At 39.3% G+C, this 9,943-nt stretch overlaps 1 protein-coding gene across 4 annotated transcripts in view; it reads right to left on the minus strand.

Annotated features, from left to right (window-relative positions):
* phactr4b (phosphatase and actin regulator 4b) overlaps positions 1 to 5,118 on the minus strand; it is a 48,494-nt gene extending 43,376 nt beyond the window's left edge. The window contains exon 1 of one of the 4 annotated variants that reach the window (XM_024267297.2): positions 4,893 to 5,118. The gene's annotated coding sequence lies outside the window, so the exon portion shown is untranslated. Of the gene's footprint in view, positions 1 to 3,905; positions 4,301 to 4,892 lie in introns of those variants that run through there. The other 3 variants (XM_024267298.2, XM_024267296.2, XM_024267301.2) reach the window with 3 other exon arrangements.
* Between the last annotated feature and the right edge of the window lie 4,825 nt (positions 5,119 to 9,943).

The raw sequence follows: 9,943 nt of genomic DNA on the forward strand, positions 1-9,943 counted from the left end.
AAGTCACAGGCAGTCAACAAGCTTTTGCCTTCTCGCTCTTGCAGCTTTTGTAGAAGATCGTGATAAAACGATCTCTCAAAAATGACAGATTGTCAGCTTTGAAGATCGAAAGACGGTTTTATATCGTCGTATCGCCCACCCCTACCTATAACCAACACAGGCCCAGAAATGGTACGGTTCGGTTTGGCTTAATGAGTCCATTTTATAATGGAAAAGCTCAAATTACCGGACCATACTGGACAGCACCCTTCCACTGGGTGGAAACGAGGCACAAGTGTACATTTTAACTATTTGATCTTACTGGTTTATGTCAAATTGAAAGAATATCAGACAGCGGTACTATTGCATAATTTTTCTCTATTGTGACGTGAAAGAACAAAAAATAACACAGAGTTAGCTCACACAGGAAGACGTTCCCTAGCTTTAGTCCTCCTTACTACAACAAGCCTGTCCACTATGAGTCTCGATACTAAGGAAACCAATATTCACCTCCACCCGAGGTACGTTGCCTCATCTATTGACGTGCAGCGCCAAAACTGTATGATGGAAAAGCAGCTTTACGGCACTTGATCCCAAATTATGGCTTGTTTGGAGAATGTGAATGATTTGGTTCATGATGAGACAAACCGTGATGTGGCTGGCTTGCAGAGGTAGGTCAAAGACAACTCTGTGAACTCAGAGCAGTGCATATCTGCTTTAATCACTAAATACATCTGAGCAAGAATCCCAAAAGATATGGAGTCAATTCATGACACCTAGAGTGACTGGACATGACATCTACTCAAACAGATAAACCAAAATGGAAAGACTAAAATGTGTGTTTACCTCAATCAGACTTCATTCTCCATGAACCTTTCCTTTCCATTTGTGGAGCACAAAAAAATTCACCCTAAAGGAATCCCTTGAACCTAAAACCCAAGAAATTTAGAACCGCAATGTCACAGGGATTTTTATTACTACAACTCCAACAGTTATTGGTCTGTTGATAACTGTGGAGCCAAAACACATAATCATGAAAGTAGATGTAGCAATATAAATACACAGTGGGTTGCGTATTTATTGGAGTAAACCTGGGTCCCTCAACAGTCCTCCCAAACATCCCTAAATTGCTCTAATGAAATGTGCTGTAAATCATCCTTTTAGGAGTCTTAGGGTGCCCTTTGTCAGGTTGCATTTCTATCAAATCTTGGTTTAACTAAATTCCAGTCTTGTGTTGTAATGTTATTTTCTATGCAGAGATAAGAAAAAGTCCCCTTAGATACGATGGCACGAGGCCTTCTGATGAGCTGTAATGCAATAACAGTTTCCTAACAGAGAAACATTACATCCGTCAAAGGAATCTATACTTTCTAACACTTCCACATTCATGGATTAAAGCACTTTATTTGAATAAAAAAACACACAACAGCTATTTTTATATCAGCTTACCAGTAGGGCGAAAGGTGAACTTCCCAATCAAAAAGAAGAAGTTTGGTTTAATGAAGCTCAGATGTGAAGCAGGCCTTTAATCATGCCTGACAGCACAAAGAGCAGAGTGGGTTTTTAAGGCTTCACAACCAAACAAATCGACTACACACCCACCTATACCTGCCACAGGCTCCTCTGGATGACTCAAAATAGTCAAGCAGAGTGGTGACTGTTCCAAAGGAAGCGAAAACATCTTTAGAATGAAACTAAGAGTGGATTAAAGGCAGCGGTGCGTCAGAACCACAAATACTGGGACTATTTTTTTACTCATGATCCATCGCCACACAAACATAAACAGCTTCACTGCATGCACTATTGCACGATCCATCACCACAATAATTAACACAAATTTTCAAATTTGTATTATCCCATTGTGTTACACATGGAGTTTTGTCACCATCATAGACACCCAAAGAATGTGTGCCTATGAGAAAAGGGATGTTGATGGCCCAGTTCCTTTTTGTGATGTTAACTCTTTCCTTGCTAGCCATCGCACACAACAGAAATAGCTCAAAGTAACACGGTCCAAACTGTGCAAACACCTTTGGAAGTCAACCAAAGCATGGTGATAAAAACACAATTAACCCTTGTGCCATCTTATGTGGTCCAGATGACCCAAGCCTTACAATGAAGTGTTATCCATCCCATGACAAATGTGGACAACGGTGGACAGGATTTCATGTCTGCCATGGACATTAGTGAAAATCATTGACAAAAAAAAGTTCTGCACGATGTCTTGAGGGGTCCAGATGGCCCCACTCCTAACATTAACATACCTACGATAGCACAAGGGTGATGATATCAAAATATAAACACTTCCATGAGTCAGTCAAACTCAGCTACCCATCAATCACCATCTCTGTGCTGTAAATACATTCAACATTATAGAACAAATACAGCATCATGTTTGAAAACTGACACACTTAGTCCAAATCTTCTGCCTGATGACAGAGCTCTGTGAGAATTGAAGCCACCAACCTGGTATAGTAAGTAGTCTTTCAATACTGCCTAAAGGTCCCGACTGTGTAACCTCCTGCAGAGCGCAAACACCCTCCCTGGCAAGGTCTACTAGCGCTGATTTAATTATGAAGAGAACAGAAACGACAGCAGCTGGCTGGGTTATGCCATCTTTAAATAGGAGTCTGCCTCTTCCTCCAGGGGTTGGGATTTAGGAGGAAAAAGTCACGAAGTTGGAGGTAGACCCTGATCAAGAAATTGTGGATCCGCCATTGTGGATCTTTGTCTATGTCCCTCAGTGACGTCCTTAAAAATTGAAATACAAAAAAAGAAACCAGGTGAACAGAGTTGACCAGCTGTGCCTGGTGATAGGAACCAGTATCTGAAGACATTTGAGGCACTAAGTGGAAGTCACGGTGCACACTGCAGAATGTGTGCAGTCCCAACACCTCTCTCTGAAATGGAAGGACGAGGGCGTCTGTTCCCAATCCGTGCTGGGTGAGCGCCACCACTAAGCTTGCCCCAGAAAAACGCCATTCACCACAGGGACTAGTGGCCCACTTTTACAAGGAGTCCAAAAACCTTTTTTGCCTTGCTGAAGTTTTTTTCTCCTCATTGTCCCTCCAATCTGTGTGCAGCAGAGGAAAGCATAACTTCTAACCACACAACCACAAAGCAGAAGCTCACTGACCATCGGCACGATACACATATGTGCTGCTGTACATGCTGAAGGCCTGACTGGCCATCATTTCTCTTGGGGTGGTGACATTTAGCCAAATGCTTCCAAGGAATCTCAAGCCCAGATCTGCCTCATATGTGGTGTGGATGGAATCAATCAGGCTGAGATGACAGCTTAACCGTCGTGGTTGTCTTTCAATGGCCCATTAAAAACGCACCGCCAATAGGAAGTGGGATGAGATGCAGCACAAGGCAGTTTATCTTTTTTTTTTTTTAAACCTTAGAAGAGCAAATTGAGTTCAGGGGCTATTAGGCTACAGGCAAATGAAACCAAAGGAAACCTGTGTTACTAAATCAGAGAAGGGGATGTGTCCATTAGAATGGCTTCAAAGACCTCACATTTGCATTGGCTTCACTTTGGAGTGAATACGCTGGAGAGAAATGCACAATAGATTTACTCTGTTTTATGCTTTCTTATAGGATGTGTCTGTCTGCCAATGAATTTGCAATTACTGCATGATCTCTATATGTCAGATTTCCCTCATGTCCTTGAAGGTATAAAGAAGAAAATGCACACTGGAAGGAATTATTTGAAGCCTACGTACAACTTATCAATTTTGTTTAAATACAAACAATGAAAAAAAATGCCTGTCAGGTGTATCTACTCTTTCATGTTTGATAAGAAAACCTGCGAGCCAATTTGACACACAAACGTAGCTACTAATTACAACGATACCCGCTATTTTAACACGGTTACCCTTTTTTTTTTTTTTTTTTTTTTTGGACGGTGAAACACAAATTACCTGACAGGCTGGGACCGTCTCTCTGCTGAAATTCATCCTAATCGACTTCTGTTGGGAGGTGGAAACAGAGCCGCGTGTCAAGGCTTTTAGCACCAACCTGCCTCGCGCTCCCTGTCCGCGAGCGGATCTCTCACCGGTGGAACAGAGATGCTGCTGAGTAGAGGGGGGTGAAGTCTGCCAGAACTAGCAACGCAGCTTCCGGTCAAACACTTCAAAATAAAGGCACTGCCCGTGCAAAACGATCTCAGAATTTTCATATAATGACGGCACAAAATACATTTCCGACTTATTGAAACTATAGTAAATTTATCGCGTTTTTTGTTTTATGTATTTTTGTCATACCTATAAGTACGAACTGGAGTTTTAAATATCCAAGTTGGCATAGTCAATAGTGATTTCAAGCAAAGTAATTTATGCAAAAAATGTGAATTTTATCAACAAATACATATGCAACAAAAATTACTAAATATTTTTTCCGAAGCAAGTTTAGTTTGATTAGATTTTTAACACCCCAAAATGGGTACATTTATTTGATAAATTATGTATACAATAAATGCTGCTTCTCCTTTCTCTCTGTCATTTTTATATATTTATTTATTTCCATGAAAAGGAGCATACATTTGTTTGAAAGTTAAACGATCCATAGATTTGGTGAGTTGTATAACACTACTTCTATTTTTCTTGCTTAAGGTCTATGCAAAAGTATCGAAAGTGCAACTTTAAACCCACAGGCTACATCCTGCCGACCATACATACACCTTCTTTGTCATACACCCACGCATAAGCTGTGAAACATGGGATTTCCACGAGGAAAAACAGCAAAAGGTATCGTGCAAACGCAGGCAAATAACAAAAACGGTGCAGAAAAAGCAGCACTGCAGGCGGGAAAACTACTTTACTCCCCAAATCTGCTGCAAACCGGTCAAGTTGCAGTGCAGCAGCAGGTTTTTTGTCTGCGGAAACACATTCCCTCCAAACAATACTCACCAGGCTCGTTCGTGCCTCCAAGGCGCTTTCATCGCCCCAGGCTCATTGTCCTCCTCCGCTGCTTTCTCCTCTGCTTTCAGTTCCAGCCAACTCAAAGCTAACCTTTCTTTACCTCACACTTTTCCCCTCTTCCAGAATCTGGTCCAAACATTTCACGAGCCGACCGGAAACCATCCTTGGCTGGGCATCATGGTCCCGGTAGTTCTGTGCGGAGGCTGCATTTCCGTTGTCAGCGTTGTAATAGCGGCTTCGCTCTGTCCCGGGAAGACTACAGTACCCAGCAGGCTTTGCGGTACTGTTATCTGGAGAGGGAAAAGAATGGAGGAGCAAACCGTTATTTGTCCATCCTCTCATTTCTGCAGGAAGAAAGACTAATACCAAACATTTGTCTCTTTTTGTGTCAAATAACTAACATTACAACATCATTTTTAATTCAAATAAACACTGTAAACATTTAAACGGTTTTGTTTTAATTCACGCTATGCAATACACCTCAGGGCTAAATAATAATGCTTAACCACATCAAAAATCAGATGGAACTTGAGGCGAAAACCAACAAAAATGCAAACAATTAAACACACAAACAACACATGCAAACTGTTTCCTCAACTGGATTTGGTTCTAAACATGTTTTCATGTGTTTCAAATCTTTCAATTAACTTTTTTCTTAGCTGTCACATGCCAATTCTCGTGATGGTTTAAGCCGTCTGTTCACTGTTTCGGCATCAAAGCTGCACACTGGATCACTGCACCCTCCTGTGGCAGATCCTCATGCCTCCTTTATACTGAGATGATGCTTATGCAGAACCTGCACTTTGACATTATTACTGCCTTCCTGATCAAAGTAACAAAGAAGCCAAAAATACTCGCCCTCATAGGACACTAAATCTTCATGATGTCGTTTTACAAAAAAGTATAAATCAGACTGCAGTTAGAGATGTCCATTATGTTTGCCTTGCACACATATCTGATTGTGGCAAAAAGTGTCCTTTCTGAAAATCTGCTTTGTTACTTTATCATTAGTTCCAGTATGGTCTAGGTGAAAACTCAATTTGATTGGCTGCATGCCCTTCGAGGTGTTCATTATCAGACATTGATGGACTTTGCAACAGTCCTCTACTTCTCATCAGGCATTATCCCTCACATGATCAATATTCATCTGCCAGAACCTCAACATCAGGTTTCTTACTGTTGTCCCAAAAGGTAAGAGACGCATCTTAAGCTAAAAACAGACTTTTTACTTACTTTTACATATGGGTTGGGTGAAAGAGGGTAGCTTGGGGACCACAATTCAGTTTGTGCACATTAAGTATTTATAAACTATAAGACTCAACTTTATGCTTAAACCCATCATGTCTTCAGTTTTTATTCTGGCTGAAAAAAAAGTATAGATATGTAAAGTCACATTACAACTACTATTGTTTGGTCACCCTTACCTTGTCCATTTGGTTCTGCTAGTTTCACAAAAAAGTTATTTTTAACAGTTCTGATAACACGTAATAACTGAATAGTGGCTCAAATTATTTAGAAATTAAAAATTTAGAAATGTTAACATGTTTTTTCTGACTATACATTTTTTGTTTTTAGAGCTGTAATTTAAAGAAGGAAGTCTTTCTTTTTTAACATTTTCCTGATCTCTTGTTAGTCATATTTTTCACACATTGTGTTGCATGTCTTTTGTGGGACCATATTGTGGGACTGTTTACCCTAAAACTCTTCTCAGTATAACAGCTGTTTCATCGCTTGCACAGATCTTCAATTGATTTAGTTTAGACCACAGATAAAACTGAAGCAAAACTCATCATATGCAATGTTCTAAGAATAGAAGAGAGCAGAATGAGGGACAACAGATGTGTGGCTGATCACCTGGACAGAAGCCTAGATGAAAAAAAAAATGTTTTTTAGGCTTTAAATGTCAGAAAGTTTCAGGTTCTTTGTCTTTCTGGAGTAGAAATACACCAAGAGTGAAATATGTTCAAATTCATCCAGTTTTTTAAACCTGCTTTGATTCTTGTCAGGATCATGTGTTGCTGGAGCCTATCCTAGCTACTGGTTCACTAGTCTATTATTGAAACACATGGAGACAAACGACCACTCACAATCACACCTAAAGGACAGTTTAGTCACCTATTAGCCTCTGAATCATGAGCCAGAGTATCTGGAGAAAGCCGATGCAGCTCCACACAGAGATGACCCAGCTGATGGGATTTGAACCAGGACCTTCTCACTGTGAGGCAAAAGTACTAACAGCTATTTCACTATGCAGCCCTCATCTAATTCCTCTCAATCTAAGTCCGCTTTTGGCACCGAGAGGCCATCTGCTGGCCGAATGCAGTGATTTTGTCTCACCACTTGTTACAGATTTGAACTGATAATAAATCATCACAGATACTCCAATTTAACAATGCTTTGCTGAGTGCATTTTCATAATTAATGATTTATGTTTTGAGCTACATTAACTTTTACTATCGTATAAAGTCAAAGTATTTAAAGTCTTCACAAGGGGGCATTTAAATCCACGAGGAAACACCAGAGCAAATAAAATCCTTTTTTTCCTTTCCATCCTGGGGAATGTTTGTTGTGGTTGTAGTCTGTGTGAACTGTTCCGGGTTCCAGAGTTCAACAGTATACAGGTCATATTTCAGATTTAAAAATACTTCCAGATGAGTCATTTTGTTCACAGAACTTCATTGAGATGTTAATAACCTGCAAACATTACAAATATTGGACACTTTAAAATGACATCATTGCTTTTTCTGCCATTGATCCATTTCAGAGAGGATAAAAAAGTCCGAATCTGCATGAACACGGTTCCTGCTCTCACCAGGACAAAGGCGGACATCCTTCTTGTTTGCTTTTGAGGAAGTGTGAAACCAGAAAACAGACAGGAGCTACAAAGCCGACCTGTTTGTCAGACAATGGCTTCAGGCCACTGAATTATAAGGAACTGTTAATGCATAACTTCCTGAAACACAATGAAAAAATTGATTTGAAAATGTGTTAGGTAAGAAATCAGTTTATAGGTTTGTACTTGTTACTATTGTATGTGTATGCAGGGTATTTTAACGAGAGGTTTTTCACACGTTTGCAGCTTCTATTAGTGCTTTTCTAAAATAAGACCTGAAAGCTTTCCTACTCAGTTTGAGCAGGTTTTTATATTTAATTGTTCTTTTGTGGTCAAAATGTGTCAAATTGGATTACATAATGCTTTTGCTACAGTTAAATCTGAAAAAGAAACGATAATTTGGATAATTCTAGTGATCCTGACAGATCACACAAGGATTTGCTCTGATTTTGTCTTATTTAGTGACGTCAACGCTGACACAGATTAAACAGGAAATAAATGAAAATGAAAGATTCACATATTAAGGAAACTTGCTTGTACAGCAAACTCTGGGGCAGCATATCTGCATTATAAAAGCATATCAACAGTGGAAAACGGTTTATTGGTGCCATGTGTGTGTCCAGTGATTGATTAGATGATACAGGTGAAGCCAGGCTGGTATCTCTGAGGCCGTGATAGTGAGTGATAAGACCCCCATAAATTGAGAGACTCTGAATGGCCTCTCAGAGGGGATCAGGTGTTCTTCTAACACTTTCTCGAGAGGGTGCAAAAGATAAATATTTACTCCCCCTGGATTGTTATTTTTCCCATGGGTTATCTGACCCCTGACAGCACTTTAATCTAAAGAGCACATAGGCTTCAAAACTGTTGTCACACATTTTGATGTAAGCAAGTTCGAAGTATTTTGAATTCAAATTTCCAAAGAGAATGTTTGGTTTAAGTCACAATTGCAGCTAAATGAAACGGTGAAAACATATCTTCTCCTTCACACCGTTAGAATTTTTTGGCTTAACATCTTCACTTCTATTCAGACACATAAAAATCAAAGTTAGTAAAATTGATTTTTCTTGAGATTAAATGCTAACAGGAGAAGGAGCACTCTGGTAGAGAATAATTGCAAGAAATTTGACAGTATAAATCATATGTAAAATGTCATGATTAAGATTTTCTTTTGGGGGGAAACTCCTAGAAGCTTTTAAAAAATATGTTTTTGTGTTAAAAGGCTTCAATTTAACTATGAAAAATATGTTGTTGGTGTTTTTCCTATGAATGATTTAGAATTTATTCAATTTTTTCACCATAAGACAGCTGTTAAACATCCTGTAACCTCAGATTTACAGGCTGCTCAGGAGAAAGCATTCACACTCTAGTAACCCAAAGAATGATGCAATGAGATCTTCCTGAGTCAGTTTGTCGAGGAACATCCATCCAGTCTTCTCAAGGTTGTAAGCAATTAGAAAAAATACATTTTCTTCAAATCCAATTGATCCACAAGAAAAAGTAACATAAATCTATTTTACCAAGAGATCAACTGAAGGCAAACAGGAGGGCAGAACTCCATCGTCAGGATGCAGCAAGATCAAAATCCAGGAATAAGCCAAAGCGTAAACGCTACGATGAGGTGAGTGAAGCTTGCAGCAAAACAGGTGGAGAGCACGACACACTGGGAGAGAGGAGTGGGATTAGTTTAAGGTGAAATTTAAACAACAATCAAATTTAAAATGAGTGTATGGACTCTACAAACTGAAATTCCCCTAACCCACGGGTCTGCAACCGGCGGGTCCAGAGCCACATGTGGCTCTTTTATCTCTCCATGTTGGCTCTCTGGCTGAAGAAAAATAAAATAATGGTAATTTTCAAAAAATTTAGAGTTCTATTTTAGCAACATGCTCGCATTTTTACTAGTTTGTTGTCTACTGGGGGTTTTAGGCTGATTTAGCCTCTATTTTAGCAACAGGCTAGCATTTTTCGACTAATTAGTTTTCTGAGGAATTTTATGCTAATTTGGCGTTTAGCTAATATTTTAGCAAAATGCTGATGTTTTCAGCTAATTTGTTATCTACCTAAGTTTTTTAGGCATAAGTTAGAATTCAGCTTCTATTTTAGCAACATGCTAACATTTGTGTCTAAATTAGTTTACTGAGGAATTGTAGGCAATTTTGGAGCTCAGCTAGTAATTAAGCAACAAGCTAGCTTTTTTATGCTA

Source organism: Oryzias melastigma, linkage group LG16, assembly GCF_002922805.2.
Source record: "Oryzias melastigma strain HK-1 linkage group LG16, ASM292280v2, whole genome shotgun sequence".
NCBI lineage: Eukaryota > Metazoa > Chordata > Actinopteri > Beloniformes > Adrianichthyidae > Oryzias > Oryzias melastigma.